Here is a 19,897-nt window from a genome sequence, read left to right as displayed (position 1 = left end):
GGCACTTTATATTCTACGTCCCAAATAAAGTCCTGGGTTCAGAAATGCTAGCGTTTTCATCTGCTTGAATCAGAGTGGGCTCTGAAGGGTGGGGAGGGGGTATTATTTTTCATTTCAACCATTCGAAAGAATTAGCTTTCCAGAAGAACTTTGTTCCTATAATAAACCTAACTAGATCTACTTATTCACTCAAAAAATAAATAAGAGAAGAAGAAGAAGAGAAAATGTGGAAGAGCCAAGAATCTGTCAGCTCCATAATAGTGGTTGACCAAGTGCTGGCGTTGAACTCTTGCAGGATTTCTGCAGGGCCGGAGGACTTTCACAGAGGAGGCGAGTCTCACAAGGAAACAACCCTGGCGCAAAAAAGGTCAGAGTCTGACTAAACTAATGTGCTCTGCAGTGTGGGAAGAGGTGGTGCATCTCCGAACTTCATTTCTTGGTTGGGACATTTTACGAAGCAAAACTGCTGTCTCCTCCACCCAGGGGAGAAGGGGATTGTCTCACCAGGAGAATGTCCTCAGTTGAGGAGTGGTTAGAATGATGTTACATGTATATTCCTGAAAGCTGGGTGTAAGTCAACTTTAAGAATTGAATGAAGCTTTATTGAGATATGATTGACACATGACGTTGTGTAGGTTTAAGGTATACAATGTGATGATTTAATATATGTATACTGTGAAGTGATTACCACAGTAAGGTTTGTTAGCACATCCATCACCTCACACAGTTGCCTTGTGTGTGTGTGTGTGTGTGTGTGTGTGTGTGTGTGCGTGGTGAGAACATTTAAGATCTGTTCTCTTAGCAACTTTCAAGTGTATAAGTATATGTATGTGTGTGTGTGTGTGTATCACAGAATTGTTAACTATTGTCAACATGCTGTATATCACATCCCCATAACTTATTCATCTTATAACTGGAAGTTCATACCCTTTGATCAACATCTCCCTCACTTTCCCAACATCCTAATCCCTGGCAACCACCATTTGATTCTCTGTTTCTGTGAGGTTGACTTTTGTTAGAGTCCACATACAAGTGAGATCACATGGTTTTTGTCTTTCTCTGTCTGACTTACTTCACCTTAGCATCATGCCCTCGAGGTCATCCGTGTTGTTGACAATGGCAGGCTTTCCTTCCATTGATGGCTGAAAAATATTCCACTGTAAAACTCAACGAAGTTAGATTGGCACACTTGACTAATTTTTGTGTTATGTTTCCATGTGTTGGGTTTACCCACAGTGAAGCCCCTCGACCAGGGAGCAAAGAGACAGGGGTCCAGTAATGGAGACAACAGATGCTATGGAGACAGTTCCGGCTGGACACAAATTGTTCCTTCCTCATTTACTAGCACTGTGACCTTAGGGAAAATATTGGATCTAGCTGACTCTCTATTTCCTCAGCTGTAAAATGAGGATAACTACAGAGAAATTCAGAGGGTTGATGCTGGGGGATTAAATGATGTAACACGGGCCAGAAGCTCGCTGTGGTCCCTGGCCCCAGGGAGGTCTTCTTTGTGAGGCCCAGCAGCTCACTATTATCCTCTACCTGCTAACCAAGTGAGCACCCTTCAGTAGTCCCACTTCTCTCTCTAGGCTCCTATGTCGTGGCATGCTTAAATATTCCTGTATTTCTAAATTCAGTTAAGATTGGGTGTGTCTATAAGTAATACAGACCCCAAATAGTAGTAGTTTAAACAAGGTAGGAATTTATTTCTCTGCAGAAGTCTAAGGGTAGACAGTGCAGATGGCTGTTCTGTACATGAATCCTCTGGGACTGAGGCAAACTTCCTTTTGTTCCTGCATCGTGCATCTTTCTATTCCAAGCTACTTCATGATCCATGGTGGCTGCTCTAGCTCCAGCTACCATGTCTCCATTCCAGCTAACATAAATGAAGGAGGAATAAGGAAAAACAAATAGGCAAAGACATTCCCTACTGTCTTTTCACGAAACATAAAAACACTTTCATCTTCCTACTCATTGTCCAGAACTTAGGCACATGATCACTCCTAGCTATAAGAAAAGTTGGGGTATGTCCAGCCTTCAAGTGGGGTTTCAATACTCTGGAAAGTGGGGAATGGATACTGGGGATGCTCTGCACTCATAGCTCTGCATTAACAGTCATTTCAGTTACTGCCCACATGCATAGATGTTTTCTATACACCCCAAGAGCGGCTTGTTTTCTGGACATGATCACTGTCTGCAAAGCCTATTCTTCTCGACTCTCATTATGGGCAGAGAGGCAGAATGTGATGAGTCATTGCCTCCCCGCCCAAACAAAACACAGTTGAAGGGGAGTGGTTCTCCAAGGAACAGGTGGTGCTAGTAAAAGAAGGGGAGACAGAATTCTGGGCAGACCAAACCAAAGTATGTCAACTACATTCTTGCAACTTGTTGAGGGGGAAGTGTTTTCAACAGAACCCATGAATGAAAGGAAAACTAAATGAATGCCAGTGGAACCACCTGACAGCCCTAATTCTGGCTGTTGATGGTCAAGAAGCCCTCTGACGGCATGACTGGCCCAGAGGTCCTCACTCACATTGGGAGTGCTACACGGGAATCAGGTAAGCCTGGGGCTGCTCACAGGCATGCCCCCGTCCCTTAAGAATACACACACACACACACACACACACACACACACACACACAGAGGAAGAAAGAGCGTGCGCGCATGAGAGAGATAGGAAGCAAGAGAGCATGAGAGAGAAAAAAATGAGCTTTGATGACATATTGTAAGTCCTTGGGAGTCCTTGAGGCCAACTCTACCTTATGTCTGTTTTATATCTAAAATAAGTCCTCTACTTAAAGTTGAGTTGCATTTCTGTCATTGCAACTGAGAGATTTGTGACAAATGTATGTCTCTCCTTCAAAATCCATGAGAAGAAGTGTTCATAGACCTGGCTGTGATTCTGAACTATCAAAGTACTTTGGTTTTAAAACTAAGACTTAAAAAGAAAAAAAAATCATGGTATATGTATTAAGTAAAGTTAACATTTTAAAATGTCACTAGTGTAGAGAGATTTGAAACATGGAGTATGGATTCAGAGTGCCCAAATCTGGGTTCTCCATTTGGTAGATGTTTTTGCAAACTTACTCTGTCAGTGTCTCAGAGACATAGTAATAAAACCTATCTCATAGAAGTGTTCTGGGGTTCAGTAAAAGAGTTAACATTGGTAAAGCATCTAAAATAATGCTTAGCCCATAGCAGGTACTTCCTGGGTGTAGTGCTATTCTGGATCCATTTGTAAATTACTAAGATTTTTTTTCTCTGGGGTTTCAGGTATAGATGTTTGACTTAATTTTACTCCTTTGTTCATGAAAAGGTTAATAAACATCTTGTAAAACAACTACTCTATAATTTGCAAACTTAATATTGCCAGATTTTTTGTAGATTAAGATTGCTTCGAACAAGGTAAATCTATACAGAATAAAATATGGCACAGTTTCTCCAACAGTTATTTGCTATAGAATTCTCCACATAAATCCAGTACTAGGATGGGATATAGCTTTTGCACACTGTCTAGTCTATCACTGCAATGACCTCATCTCTCAGTAATATTTTCTGGAGATTATTTGAAAAGTTGGGGCTCAGAAGTGTTATGTGCCATAGTAGGTACTTTAAGCAGGGCAGGACTGTTGTCTTAGAATCATGAAGGCAGATGACTCTGCAGACAGTCAGCAAAGCGTCAGAAATCATGAAGTATCAGGATTCCAAATTTGTAAAAGAGCTGGACCATAGTGTGCAGGTCTAAAGAATTAGGTGACCTTAATGAAATCTGTATCTGACCAACTGACGCTCTCTGAATCCCACGGAGGATGATGTTGACCATGTGCTATGTCCTGGAATTACGCATAATCTGGGGACATTTTGTGAAGGAACACCAGCTTCTGGTGAACCTTACACGTACAGGTTACATACGTGTAAAGCTCTTGGTATACTCCCCTATCGAACAGAAATGCCTATTTAGATGTTAATGCTCCTGCAGACCCTCATCCAGACATCCAAATGAACACTCTCTCCTCTAGGCCAGGCTGCCACCTGCCTTATCATGAGAAAAGGATTGCCTTGGCCTTCAAGAAGACTCCTTGTAACTTCTCAAGGCTGGCTGTTTGTAGCTACAAAAAAATGTTTCTCTGTTTCTGACCCCCTCCCCTCATCCAGATAGATGCTTTTTTCCAAAGCCAAATCACAGAATGCTAGAGCCTGAGGTGATGCAGGGATCCTCTTTCCTCCTGCTTTATTTTATAGATTTGAGAACAGAGGCCCAGAAGGCAAGAACCTATCCAAGGTGATGTAGCCAACAGCAGTGATCCAGACTGTGTCCTGAAAGATTGCCAACGGTTATTTCCCCCCCGCCCCAGTCATTATTAATATAAGAGCAGAGAGGTAGTTTTTCTCTGTGAATTCATTTGCATGTGACGTATTAGGATTATTTGCACATTCCACTGAATCAGTAAATTCAAGGGATAGCTAAGCAGGAGTTTGAGCAAGCCAGGACAGTTCAACAGTGCGACTCTAGGACAGACCTGCTCCTTTGGACCTGACACTCCAGTGCCAGTTGCATAACTGACGTGGCAGTCTGACTTATCACCACTCTGAGGAAATCTTTGCCAAGAGTGGCTAGCTGGGAATTGTCACGCTTGTCATCAGAACAGAGGGTAAGGTATTTCATTAGGTAGACCCAGCCTGTTTCTCCCATCCAAGTACTAAGCAGGCCCGACCCTGCTTAGCTTCCGAGATCAGACGAGATCGGGCGCGTTCAGAGTGGTATGGCCGTAGACAAACCCAGCCTGTTTCTAATACCCTGCAGTGTATGTGAAGGTCAGTGGTTGGTTACTAGCTTGTGACAAATAATTAGAGGCAGGAAAATGCTATTTTTCTACAGTTGGCATCAAGTCTAGATTGTGTTTCCACACCTAAATGTATCCTCACAGCTAATACTATGTTGCTCTTGATTGCTGCAGAACTGGTGGCACTGCCAGCTTTTCATCTTTAAAACTATTCCTGTCATAAGCTTTTTGGCTCTTGACCACAGTGCGAGCTGAGATCTTGTTACTAGCTGGTTTGCTAAAGGCAGTGTAGCCGGAGGTGAAAGAGAAGGTATAAATCAAGAAAATAATTGTGATCTGAAGTTTCTCTTGTTCAGAACTTGAGCAAATATTCATAAGCAAAGTAGAAGCTCTCTGACAATAGCTGTTATTGGAAATGGCCTTTAAAAGGTAAAGACTTGATTCTTAAATGCTTCTGACCTATGTTCCCCTATTTTTCTACATGTCCATGAGTATTCTTTGCTTTCTTTCCATCTTCTCTCCCTTTCCCTCTTCTTTAGTCCTTCCAAATGACCTTTACAATGTTGGAATTCAAGGTAAGGCCAAATGTTCCATGGCTTCCAACCATGAAGGTGCTAGAGCATTGGTTCTGCTGCCCAAGTGGGTTTTCCACTTTCCTGGATGGCCCAGTTCTGCTGCCGTGGAAGACAAGAGTCACGTGGAGTGGTTGTGGGAGGCAGTTCCCGAGTCCTAATCCGGGACCACTGTGGGTCCAACTGAGACCACCAGCAGTGGCTTTGGCAAGTGTTTGTGTACAAGAAAGACTGCATGGTCTAGTGGGTGGAAAGAGCACTGTGCTCAGGACAAGGTCAACTGGGTTCTGGTCTTCCTTTCTGTGTGGTCCTGAGAAGATACCCTAATTTCTCTGAACATCTTTTTCTTCATCTATTAAGTGACCATACAATATCTAATTCCTTTCCAGTTCCAATGTTCATGATTCAGGAGACTCAATTAGATCCAAGGCATATCCAATTCCATTTAATAAGACTCATGTTATGATGGGGTTCCTTTCTACATTCTCAAAAGAAAATAAAAATAGATATTTGTTTTGGAGTAACAGTAATTGAACGTGACTGCTTTTGGTAAAATTCCAGCATCAAGGGGTTTACTAAGCATTGATGGAAGAGCAGAATGAGCAGAGGATCTCATCTGGCTTTTCATTTTAAACTGGAGATGATTTGTTCATTTTCAAAGCACTCGTGTACCCAGAAAGTATCAGATAACAACAAAGTACAGTCAGAATTCCATGGAAATCCGTTATTCCCATAGCAGGTAGTGTTGCACAATTCTCCAGTCAAGAGAGTGTCACTATGATAACCACAGGGACCCCTGAACCAAGTGTCCCCCTGTTCACCCAGTGGACTACCTTCAGAGCTACAATCACCCTGCTCCCTATACTTCATTGAATACATTCACAGAAATGGAAATTATTGGAGAAAACAAAATTTGTGGTTAAATACTAGGGATTAAAGAGGAAAAACAAAACTAAATGAGAACTCTTATTTATGAAATGTTGAAATTTAAAAAAACCAATGCCCTCCAACAACGTGATTCATGTAATCATCTAAACCAGAGGCTCTCAGCTTGGTGTGGGGATCCACTGGTAAGTCTCTATCCATTCGGGATTTGTTGAAAATACTATGTGAGGATATATTAAGTGTAATAGTTTTTTTTTTAAGTTTATTTATTTTGAGAGAGAGAGAGAAAGCAAGCAAGGGAGGGGCAGAGAGAGAGAGGGAAAAAGAATTCCAAGCAGGCTCTGTGCTGTCAGTGATCGACACACAGTTCTATCTCATGAACCATGAGATCATGATCTGAGTCAAAATCAAGAGTCAGATGTCTAACCAACTGAGCCACCCAGGCATCCCAATGTAATAGTTTAAAGTAACACATTTGCAAAATTTCATATAAAAAATGAAAGCAGAGTCAAGGTTATTCCTTTAATATTTATTTTTCTCTCATTGGACTCCAGTGTTTTTAGAAGTCGAGGGTGAAAAGGACTGAATTAAAATTAGGATACAGAGATCTGTGTGTTCCCCTGAGAGTGTCGATGAGACTGGGTCTTGCATATGAACTTATCTGACAGGAAAAAAAGTTGAAAATATGCTGAGCTGTGAAACAGTCTGACATCAACCTATATTGAGCAATCACCAGGGACTTGCCAAGAATGAAAATTTATAAATATATAATTTCTTTCTCACTGGGATTATTGTGCATGTACATGCGCACACACACTCAACTTTCCTTTATTATGTAAGGTACACATGTTCATTGCAAATAAATGAGTATATTTAGATAAATATAAAAGTAAACTGTATTCCCAAATGCAATAATAGTAACCTATCTCAAAGAGTTCCTCTGATAATTAAATGAGTGGATGTAAATGCAGTGGCAGTGCCTGGCCCAGAGCAAGCAAGCACAAATGAGGGTGTTAATTATGGTAATTATCATATACTTTGGTGTATATCCCTTTGATTTCCCCTTCCAACTGTTCCCCCCTCAGTATTTCCCAAATCAATAAGTGGCATTCTCATTTTTAAAAACTTATTTGGCCAAACATTTCACTGCTATCTCTCTCGCTCCTCCCTCTACCTCATGCCAAATCCTGTAGAACAGATAAACCTGGTGATTGTACTTTTAATTTAACTACTTCTCACCAGATCCCTTACTACCACCCTTGTTCAAGCCATCGGCATCTCTTGCCTAAACTATGGCAATGACCTTTGAACTGGTCTTTCTGCTTCCACTCTTGTTCCTTTACAGACTGTTCCCCACCCTGCAGTCAAAATCCTCTGTCACTTTCCTGCTCAAAACCCTCCAGTGGTTTCCCAAAACCCTTGCTCAGCTCACCTCACCTCCCACTAGCTCCCAGCCGTGGGTCCTTGCTGTGCCATGGTTGTGCATACCATGCTTTACTCCCACCATTTGAACTGGGTTTCATCCAGGGAGGGCCTTGCTGTCTGTCCCTTCTTACAGATTTCTATCCACATGCCATCTCTTCAGAGAATTCTTCCCCAAGCACACTATTTAAAATAGTTCCCTCCTCTACACTTTAATTCTTTACCCTACTTTACTTTTATTCACAGCACTTATGCCTTTCTGACATTATAGTTATATTTATTTGTTTACTGGCTCTCTCTCCACCCTTCTAGATTGTAAATTGTGTGAGCGTGGGATGTTTTGTTCACTGCTGTCTCCCCAGTGCCTGGAATAGTGCCTGGAACAGTAAGAACATAGAAATGCTCCACATGTGTTTGGTGAATGGATGAATGAACAGACATCCTCTCTATCCATATATATATGTTATAAACTTTATCATACTATGCATTGTTTTGTGCGCCACTGAAGCATTCTATATTGCATTGTGTGAATTTTTTCTGTCAGTAAATAGACTTTCATGACATTCTTATTGGTGGCACAATAGATCTTTGCATGGTGAATGGATGCACAATAATTAATTGAAACAATGTTTTATTAATGGACCTTCAGACTAATTTCAACTTTTTTCAAATTATTAAAAACTACTGACACAGACATCTTTAGGAACAGCCTTAAATATAACCACAGGATAAGTTGTTGGAAGTTACATATGACTTTAAGTATGTTCATCTTGGGGGTTTTATTATATCAGATAATCTTCCAGAGGGGTTGCACTGATTTTGATCCCACCATCAGTGTCGAGGCAACATCTATTGCAAGGCGTGTGTTTTATATATATAGAAAGATTCTGAAGGCAGAGAGCAGGATTTCATTTACCGAACTTGAATAGCACCCAAGAAAAGTGAAATATACTCAGCAGCATTTAAAATGTTCGGGGGGTGGTAAGTATGATGAATGTGACGGAGACCATTTTGATTTGAAGCATAAGTGCACTTTGGGGTTACTGACTTGCACAGTAGTGACAGACCTCAAAGCCAAGGAGCAGACCAATAATGCTTCTTCCAACCAGTGGGCAAAAAGATTGTAAGACAAATCATGTTGTAAAGCCTGTGTTTCTGCCCTAACGTGGGATGGTTACGCCAATGTACATTTGGGTAAGGAGGAAATGGAGCTCTCCAGGAAATACTACTGCAGGGTTTCAAGGATTCCTGGAACAAAGATGGTTGGACAATATTCCTGAAGGTAAGGATAGGCAATTTAGTCTTGCCAACACATGTTTCCCTGTGATAAGCTGGCCCCCACTCTCCAGTAATTTCCCTTCTATTGTTAAAATGAAAGATGCCCATGCCAAGAATGGCTGATTTAAAAAAAAAGCATACATTTCTGTAGTATGATATCTGTTGGTTTTTAATGGACATCCAATAGAAGCAGGATGGTGGTGGGTTACTCTGCCCTGGGAAGCTGGCTCCAAGGAGGTCTAGTAGGCACCTGGTCTTGTGACAGAGTCCTCCCAGTGTTTAACACCCAGGGTTGGTATTATAAGCACTCTTCTACTCTTGCAATTTTCTGTAACTTTGTGTTCAGAGGGAAGAGCCTGAAAGTGTGATATTCCAGAGGGCTGGGGTAAGTTCTTCGGAAATTCCTGTGAGCCAGGGATCAAGCAAACAAGGAAGTCATGGTGGCAGGTGGAAAGGAAAGCGGGACCTGTGGTCTCGTATGTGAACTTTCATGGAAATATTCCCATGTTTCTTATCCTTGAATTCTATTCTGGGGGGCTTGAGTGTGCTTCTTTTCCTGAGGATGAGGGGGCGGGCATTAGATCTGTATTTTCTGGACTCCAGGATGCAGCCCCCTCACACTCATAGATTCTGTACATGGGCTCAGAGACCACACTGGTGCCTCACTGACACTTTCCCTCTCTTCAGGCTCCCTTTCTCTTGAGTCTGGCAACTGTGGCAGAGAATTTAGATAGGCTACCAACCTGCGAGGATCAAACACACTTCTCCATATTTCTTTCACTGTCTCTTGAGTCCTGTGAAGCATCTCTGTGACTAATAAAGATAGCCAGTTCTGAATTTTTTTGTTCCAGAGCAGAACATAAATTCTGCTAATGTTACAAGGACTGTAAAGTTCTTAGAGAACAAGAAGGATCTTTTGAAAATATTTTGTATTCTACCCTGCTCTCTGTGCATGCTCTACAGCACTTTACAGCAAGTACTTTTCCCCCTGAGAATAATTTTAAATTATTACGGAAGCCCTAGAGATAGTTTCTGTAATTCGGGCTCTCTCACAGACGTGTGGAATCAGCAAAGAGAAGCCTGGAGAATGAATGCACTTCTCCAGAATTCTTTGAAGAGCTCCTCTCTGCCTCCCAGGCCTTCTCCCAGGGGTGATGGTTTCCATGTATTATCCTTTCAGTCTCCGGCAGGCCCAACTTCACATGTTGAATAGTTCAGTCATTCTGTGTTTTCCAAATGCTGCCACCCTGGGAGCCAGCGTGGAGCAGGAGACATGAATTAGCTCCCTACCCCCTGCTTCCTGGACCTGCAGAGTGGAAACTAGGCTTTCCATGACTCAGGGTGAGAGGCAGGACTGGGGGCACTGCTGTTCCCCCTCAGGGCATCTGATTTTTATCTCTCAATTTCACAGTTTGTTAATGACATTTTCAAAAGTTCTGGGGGCTCAAAATTGTTTCCACAATTTCGTTTTCTTTTGCATTAAAGGTTTGATTTTGCTATTTTTAACATTAAAATTTTTTTTTAATGTTTATTTATTTCTGAGAGAGAGAGAGAGAGAGAGAGAGAGAGAGAGAGAGAGAGAGAAATGGACAGAGTTTGAGCCGGGGAGGGGCAGAGAGAGAGGGAGACACAGAAACTGAAGCAGGCTCCGGGCTCTGAGCTGTCAGCACAGATCCCAACGCGGGGCTCGAACCCACGAACTGTGAGATCATGACCTGAGCCGAAGTTGGACGCTTAACCGACTGAGCCACCTAGGCGCCCCTGATTTTGCTATTTTTAAAGACTGAAATTGTCACTGTCCTGCGTCCTAGACCTGTAAACCAACTCATTGAATTACTTGAAGGAGAGCTGAATAGTTCCCTCTTGTTTTGAGGGAGGACCCTGTCCCTTCGGGCTGTATCCAGACAGACCTTGTGTAGGTCACATGCGTGGCAGGTAAAGGGAGGAAGCATTTGGGGGCTTGGATCCTGGAAATTCTCCTAGGCTGATAAACCAGCGCCTTTCCTGATTTAGACAATAGATTTTGGTTGGATATTTCCTATGTGCCAGACATAGTGTGCTTGGTGCTGGGAGTGCAAACAGGGAGAAGACAGTCTTTGTTCTCCAAAAGTTCAGAGAGTGGGGAGTTATACTGGAGGCTGGAGCCGTATCATAGCTCTGCCACTTACTATTTTTATGACTTGGTTAAGCCACTTGACTCAGAGGACTCTGTTTTCTCATCTCTAAAATGGGTTCACATATCTCACCAAGTTGTGATGATCATCAATGGTTCCATCAGGCTACAGACAGTCTGGGGCTCACACGCAGAGATATAAACAAATACCTGCAATACTTCTTTGTCCTCTAAGGATGTAGTGTCTTACGAGGAAATAACTTCCTCATTTCCTCAGGGGTGTGGTGAGGATCGGTCACAACGATCTCTGAAACTTTTCTACAATGGTACGAGTGTGCAGTAGGTGCTAAATAAGTGTTGTTTTTCCCTTCAAAGCCTTCCTGTGGCCCAGAGGCCTGATCTGTCATAGAGAAATTAGGTAAGTATTTTGTTACAACATGAAGTGGCCCTCACCATTTTATGTTGTAATTGTATATTAATTTTAACACTTTAAACCTGGAATTCTGAAATCCTGCTTCTCTCTTTTAAATATGTTTGCCAAAAGTAGTATGTGTCCATAATTTTAAATAATAAAATAATAGCATAAGATTGAAAACAAAATAGCAGTCCCCTGCCTTCCTATCACAAGTCCTACTCCCCAGAGGCAGCTACTCTCATTTCTTCTAACTTTATTCCTTGGCATTTAGCTGTATATTTCTAAATAATATAACAATAGTGCTACTTCTCACTATAATTATTCACTTATGAAAGATGGAAATTGATCCCTCTTTCATGTACATACTTCTCTCCAGCCCCCCATCCTTCCCATGCAGTAAAATCATCATTATTTGTTAAATTATTACCCAATGTTTGCATTTTTAGGACAATGTCAATATCACTCACAGTTCTCTATAATCACATTTCCCTTCTTGTTTTTCCTAGAGTTTAAGTGGTCTTTAAAAAAAATCTGCTTAGTGTCTTATTCCTACATTAATTAGTTTCCACATTCTCCAGGAAACATGACTTCAGGAATTGGTTCTACTTTTTTTCTTGGAGATATTGTTTCTGGAATATTTCATTTTCCTGCTCCAATCTGAACTTGAAGACTTCCAAGGCTTGCCGGATAGCTGCTGACTTGGGTATTCCATTTTTTGTTATTCAAGGAATTCTCTTCACATCTAAACATAGTCACTCCTGGAGAACTATATTCCTCATTTCCTGGCTGTCTTGCATTGCTTTATCTCGGTTTATTCTTTTGTTTTTATGGAACACATCCTCTAGTAGCTTTCTGATATAGGATATGTAGAAGGTAAACTTTTTGAGGCCTTTGAATGTCATAAAACTTTTATTGTACACTTAAGTTGATTTACAGTTTGGCTGCCTATGAAATTCTAGATTAAAACTATTTTTTTTTTTAAATTTAAAGATAGCATTGCTCCAGCATCTTCTAGATTTCAGAGTGCTTTTGGAAAATCCAATGCCATGCTGATTCCTGGACCTTGGTACATGCCCTGTGTTTCTTGTCTGGGATTTCTTAGGGTATTTTTCTTTATTCCCAAATGCAGAAATTTCACAGTGGTTTGCTTTGGTGTGGTTTGTTTTTCATTTATTGTCCTGAGTATTTGGTGGGCCATTTCAATTTGGAAAGTTACGGCCTTTAGTTCTGGGAAAGTTTCCTGTATTATCTGATTTTTGCTTCCATCTGTTTACTTGGTGTTCCTTCTGGAACTCCTGTTAGTCAGAGGTCAGACCTTCGGAATTGATCATCTATTTTTAAAAATCTTTTTTTTTCTCTTATTTTCCAGTTTGTTATTTTGTTGTTGTTCTACTTTAGATTTTTTCAACTTTACCTTCTCTTTTCCTATTAATTCTTTATTTTGCATTTATATTTTTAATTCCCACTGAGTCTTTCTTGTTCTCTGAAAGTTTCTTTCTTTTCTTCTAGTCTTATTTCTATTTGTGAAGGCAATATTTTCTTTTATCTGAGGATTGTAGATTGAGGTTTAAGTTTCCTTTTATCTCAGCTTGGTCACTGCTTCATGTATTTGGTTTGTTAATTTGAGTCTCTGCACTTCATGTATGTGATGGCCACTGGCTGACTGTGCTGATATAGGAGTGAAGTAGGGTTCAAGGTAGAGGTGTACCTAGCATATCTACACCGGATCAGATCAATTCACGCATTGATCATGCATGGATATCATGCATGGATAACCAAAATTCTTTTCAGCAATGATGATAGAGATCAGTGGTAATTATTTTCATGATTTTTAGTTGCAAACAATTAACACTAAAAGGGATGAATTTTAATTTTAAGAAATTAATCAAATTAAGTATTTCATGTATATACTAAATTTTGCAATTACCAAACAAAACTCTTATTCTTCATACTTCTCTGTGTCATTGCTTTAAATTTTCAATATAAATAAAAACTCAGAGTGTTTATGTAGAATGACAAAACTCAGTAATTCAGAGTTTTCTTCCATCTTTTCAATTTCTATGGTGTTGTTGTTTACTTTTGAATCTACTGTTTAAGCACAGGAATATGGAGTGCCACAGGGATTGGGCATATATTGTGCTGAAGCAAACTCAGATAATTTGAACCTTTGAATGTACTCATGAAAGGAACACAGACAGCTGAGTTTGTGTTAGTGGAAGAATGGACTTGGTGATGGGGAGTTTCTCAAATGAACTTCCAGGTAGAGAATTAAAATGTGCTAATTTGTACTTTATATACATATTATTGATATTCCACAGTAGCCAGAGCAATTGTTTGGAACTTAGATATAGAATGGAGTTTTATGTGGGAAGTATTTTATCACTAAGGTTGTTTAAAATTGCTGCATAATTGTGCATAAAAAATAAATAATACAAAGCCAACTAACATTTAGGTGATTTAATTATTGATTTTAAATTCTCTGCAGGCAATCCCTTATTACTCACACTATGGGCTGATGGCTCCCATTCCTGGCCCTTGCCATTAACTGATGCAGGGTCTGGGGTTTTACCTGGTGCTCCACAGAGGTCACTTTCTTTAGGCCTTTCCTCTAGGGCCAGCTAGTTCCTCTGATGGATATATATATATATATATATATATATATATATATATATATATCTGCCAGCATTTTGGGAACTGGTGAAGAGGGCTGGGTACTCAATGTTTGATAGTTTCACCTAATCCTGTTTTCCATAGGGAACTTCCCTCCCACACTATGCAAGTTCTGGTACCCAGCTTCTCTGGCTTAGTTTTTTCGGAAAATAAACCTTCTATCTGCTTCTACAATGGGAGTCTTGGGGCCATAGTTATCTGGAAGTACAAGAAGGAGGATCTGTGTGCTCCCTAAATAGACTTTCAACCAATTTCTTCTGTTTTCAGCCCCAATCTTCAACTCTGTTTTCAGAGATTCTGGTGCATAAATTCCTAGACATCCCTAGAATTTTGCAGCCCAAATTTTCTGGATATTTGTTTCTTTGCTTGGTGTTCCCCATCATGGTCATTTTAGGCCCTCACTTTCTTTACTATGTTAAGTCAGTTAAGATTAATCAGTGTGCTTTGCATCTTCCATAGTTAGTTGCCTCTCTTTTTCAGTGTCATTCTCTGTCATGATCTCTGTCTTTGTAGGTTTTTATTACTGAAAATTCTTTTTAGGGGCATTTTGGGATGGAGCAGAGATAAATACATTGTCTCATCTATTTTATTAAATTGGAAGTCTCCTTTATTATTTTTATATAAAAGTAGACATTGAAATTTTAGAGAATAGAAGTAAAAATGTAGATTAGTTTTTTGGTAAGAACAAAATTTCACTCATCAGGGAAATACAAATCAAAACCACAATGAGATACCACCTCACACCTGTCAGAATGGCTAAAATTAACAACTTAGGAAACAACAGATGCTGGCAAGGATGTGGAGAAAGAGGAACCCTTTACACTGCTGATGGGAATGCAAACTGGTACAGTCACTCTGGAAAAGAGTATGGAGGTTCCTCAAAAAATTAAAAATAGAACTACCCTATGACCCAGCAATTGCACTACTAGGTATTTATCCAAAGAATACAAAAATGCTGATTCGAAGGAGCACATGCACCCCAACGTTTGTAGCAGTGCTATCAACAATAGCCAAACTATGGAAAGAGCTCAAATATCCATTGACTGATGAATGGATAAAAAGATGTGAGATATATATATATATATATATATATATATATATATATATATATACACATATACATATATATACATATACACACACACGCACACACACACACACACACACACACACACACACACACACACTGGGATACTACTCAGTGATGAAAAAGAATGAAATCTTGTCATTAGCAACAACGTGGATGGAACTAGAGTATATGATGCTTAGCAAAATAAGTCCCAGAGAAAGATATCATATGATTTCACTCATATATGGAATTTGAGAAACACAACAGATGAACATAGGGGAAGGGAAGGAAAATTTCAAGATTTTAAATAAATTAAAATTATGCTACTTCTTACTCTGCTACCAAATCCCAGAGGGAATGTATACACTCTGCTATAAGGGGTAATTTAGAGGACAAGTTTGAGAAACTGTTGTGAGGCAAGGCAATTTGGATAAATGCTTTGGGAATCTGGTCCTTGATTGAGAAGGAATCCATGATATCTGTCTGTAGGTCATAAACATCCCTCTTCTAATTTACCAATCAGAAACAGTCATGCTTGGCAAAATATGTTTTCCACCAAGCATCACATGGAACCTAAGGTCACGATACAACATAATCAAAGTAATAAAAGGATGGAGATAGCCTTCCAGCTAAATTCCTATCATCCCTGGCTTACATGAATCCTCAACCCAATTTGTAGCTCAGAGTAAGAGCTAGCTCAACTGCGGGTACTTTGTGGAAATTTATTTGCTTTTCTTATCTTATAGGTATGGTTCCTAAGGAAGTATTTTTGTTTCATTTTGTTTGTTTATTTTAATTTATAATAACCAGAGTTGTCAAGGGCCCAGAGAAACTGGAACTAACTCTATTATTGGAATATTTATTAGACATGATTCTTGGTTGCAAATAATATAATTTACTCTGACTACTTCAAGCAAAAACAAAGGAATTTATTAAAGGATACTAAGTATCTCACAAACTACCTCTTTAGGGCAGTGTGAAATGCTTATGAAATCAGTGGGAGGAAGAAATAAGGGAACATTTATTAATCACCTCCTATCCTCCGTTAGTCAAGTTTTGCCCTACAGTGTTAACAACCTTGGACTGTGGGACTGCATATGTATGAACACAGAGCAGGTTCCCATGAGTTCCCAAAAGAGCTCTGGAGAGGGGGGATAACAAGAGAAAAGAGGAAGTCCATGCCAACTTGTTTTTAGGGGTAGATTTGGGGATTGGAGGTTGAGAATGAAATATATAGGGAAAGGCTTTGGGAAAGTTGGGAATATGACTGATCCTGAGAGGGAAATAATAGAGAAAGAGACTTTCAGCAACACCACTGTGGGTTATAAATTGATTCTCTTTGACATGGTTTAAAATGTTCAAGAAAACATTGGAATTGCTTTTAATTACTTATACTTGTTGGACTGTATTTACTTGAATGCTATAGCTTACAGAGACTGGACCACATGGGGCTCTAGTTCATAAACAATTGTTAAAAGTATGAAGTATTCTCCAGTTCATGAGAACCAGTTTCTTCCATAAGAGTACCGTGTCCATGTTCAGCCTCAGTGGATTTTTGATGTGAACTCTCTAATGGCTCTCAGTCAACTGAATTGCATTATAAGCAGAATTGCTTAAAAATGGTCTCTGGAGATTTGACTCAAGCTATGTCATTTTAGTATGAGCTAAGCTGAAAGCCAACTAAATGAGCCTTTAAACAACTGGATGCTTGTTCCATTTTTTCTTTCTCTGACAATTCAGGAAACATCCATGGGACACTAGATTCTTTGGGAAAAATCACACACAAAAAGGAATTTGTGAACTTTTAGCAAGATTTACAAATATTTGAAGAATTTAAAATTTATCTAGTGGCATTTGGAGGCCTAGGTCTAAAGAGATAAATTTCTTCTCTGATCACCAAGCGTATCATTTCTCAGAACTTGCGACTCAGTGATTCAGGGGACTGGAATCTCCCTTTCTCTTGGGGGAGCTGAAGAGTATGTGCACATGTAACAATGAGGGGAGAACTAGGCATTGAGGCTAGTTTGTGGGATCAGGAAGATATCCAAGTTCCGAGCAGGCAAGTCAGAAGGAATCAAGAAAGAATTGAAGGTCATAGCAGGTGGTGGGCTGAACTCAGTAAAGTCAGACCCAAACAGGAGTGACTGGACAGATCTGAAAGGTCAAAACAGAAAACATCTGGACCCCAAGAGGTTGCATAATTCTAAGATGTGGCATTGGCCCAGGAGAAATAATTCTGAGTGAGAAGTTTTGGAGTAATATAGTTGTATTTGCCACTTATTAGCTATATGACTTTGGGCAAATCATTTAATCTCTATAAGCCTCAAACTTTCATTACAAAGTGGGAATAGTAAGGCTTACTTTCTTGTTAGGATTACTATATGTGAAATGCCTCGTATGGTTCCTTATAGGTGCTCAAAAATTACACCATTATTTCTTTTTTTTCCCCAATATATGAAATTTATTGTCAAATTGGTTTCCATACAACACCCAGTGCTCATCCCAAAAGGTGCCCTCCTCAATACCCATTACCCACCTTCCCCTCCCTCCCACCCCCCATCAACCCTCAGTTTGTTCTCAGTTTTTAACAGTCTCTTATGCTTTGGCTCTCTCCCACTCTAACCTCTTTTTTTTTTTCTTCCCCTCCCCCATGGGTTTCTGTTAAGTTTCTCAGGATCCACATAAGAGTGAAACCATATGGTATCTGTCTTTCCCTGTATGGCTTATTTCACTTAGCATCACACTCTCCAGTTCCATCCACGTGGCTACAAAAGGCCATATTTCATTCTTTCTCATTGCCACGTAGTATTCCATTGTTACACAATTATTTCTAAGACTGAAGTCTTTAACAGTGAAAAGCCCTGTTCCTGTCTCCATGCACTCCTACCCTAACCCAGTGCTGCTTCAGAGATAGATTAAAGCTACTGCCACTTCCTCTTCCCCTGACCTCCCACCTCCCCACTCTTCACACACCTTTGACCCCACTCTGCTAACCTCAGATAAAACATTTAGAAGCCAATGAAGAAATCTGTATAGATGTAGCTGAGCTTCAGTATCCTAACTGGCCTTGACTATAAGAGTGACCAGAACAGGGAATAACCTCAAAATCATGCCTTATGAAGCACAATTCAGAGTCAGGGAAATTTAACGTGGAGCAGAAATGATAAAATCAAGGAAAGTATGATAGCTCATGAATTATTTGGTTCAATTTGAATCTATTTTGGGAAAATAATGGTGTCTTAGGGTGGCCACTTGTAGAGGATTTGAAGAGGGAATCTTCATGTTGTGAATGGGTAAAACTCCAAGAATCTCCGAGGTCTTCTAATTCTGAGAGTCACTGGTTTCAGGAAGCCCATGCTGGCCTATGTAGTGTGTGTGGCACTGGTGAAGGTACTAGTTTCTGTATGGAGCACATCCTGGCACTGTTCAGCCTCCAGACATGGGCCATGCCATAAAGTTTGCTTCTTGGCATGTGGAGTTAGGGCCTCCTAACCCTTGTTACGAAAATTCTGTCAAAGCTCTCTCAATACATTTCCTTTCTATTCATCTCTTTCACCAGTTGGCAATTACACGCTACAGAAAGTGTACACAGAAGGGGCTTGTTTTGGTTACCATGTAGCTGGATGGGAGGGAGCTATGGCTGGTGGCTGATTCTCTGGGGTGACTGGGCATGGGTTATGGGAATGGAGATGGAGTCCCTCATCAGTTTCCAGAGCGTTGCCTCACTAGCACCCTGGAGCCTGTGAATAGTGTTTAAATCAATGGTCAAAGTGGAGAGGGCAGCTTAGTCCTCATTACTCCCCAGGACTAATTGACCTCTTCTGAAAAGGTGCATTCTTGATTTGGTGAGACTCTTCCTCATCCGGAAAGGCCAGTGAAGCAAAAAGATCTAATGTGAAAGGGTGGGGGTGAGGGGTCAAGGGTGGCATTGAAGGGAGAAAAAGGTGCAGAGCATTCACTAAATCATTTCCACCAGAATAGAGGAGAACAAAGGCATCACCATCCTGAGAGCATTTGTTAAAGACTCAAACAGATCAAGCGCTGTACAGAGTCTGGTGACCTTTTCCTGCCCTGGAGACTCTCAGTTTTGTCATTTTGATGAATCTCTAAGTTGTGTTCACTGTGAGTATCTCTGATAGCAAGTAAATGATTTAACATAAAAGGTCCTTTGAGAAATGCATAAAAATGGAGTCAAGCTCAATGCCACTCCAAAGCATGCCATTTATTTTTAAGTGTTCCCCTCATCTATCTTAGTTATTACACATGAGGTGAGCATAGCATAGCATATACAGTTGTTAAATCACTATGTTGTATACCTGAAACTAATGGAACATTGTCAATTATAGTCAAATAAAAAAGAAATAAAAATAAACCACCAAACTAGTTGTAATTAAGAAGGAAGGAAGGAAGGAAGAGAGAGAGAGAGAGAGAGGGAGAGAGAAAGAAAGAAAGAGAAAGGTAGAATATAAAATTAAATTACAAGAACCAAAAATCAAAAATGAAGTTTGATTCCTTTTTGACTCTTCTATTGGTGATCTAAAGCTCAGAAATTCATGCTACCAACCCTAAGAGTGAAAACATTTATTCAATGTGTAGGAATCAAACCTCAGAGGAGCCACAATGAATATTCAGTTGGCTGCCTCCTATAGAGTATATGTATAAAAAAATACACAACACCATCAGAACATC

General features: G+C 40.1%; 1 long non-coding RNA gene across 2 annotated transcripts in view; it reads left to right on the top strand.

The window, feature by feature from the left end:
• LOC131506960 (uncharacterized) overlaps window positions 1-19,897 on the top strand; it is a 389,539-nt gene that overhangs the window by 152,788 nt on the left and 216,854 nt on the right. The window lies entirely within an intron of this gene.

The sequence above is a fragment of the Neofelis nebulosa genome, chromosome 3, assembly GCF_028018385.1.
Source record: "Neofelis nebulosa isolate mNeoNeb1 chromosome 3, mNeoNeb1.pri, whole genome shotgun sequence".
NCBI lineage: Eukaryota > Metazoa > Chordata > Mammalia > Carnivora > Felidae > Neofelis > Neofelis nebulosa.
This window is presented reverse-complemented; position numbering and strand designations above follow the sequence as displayed.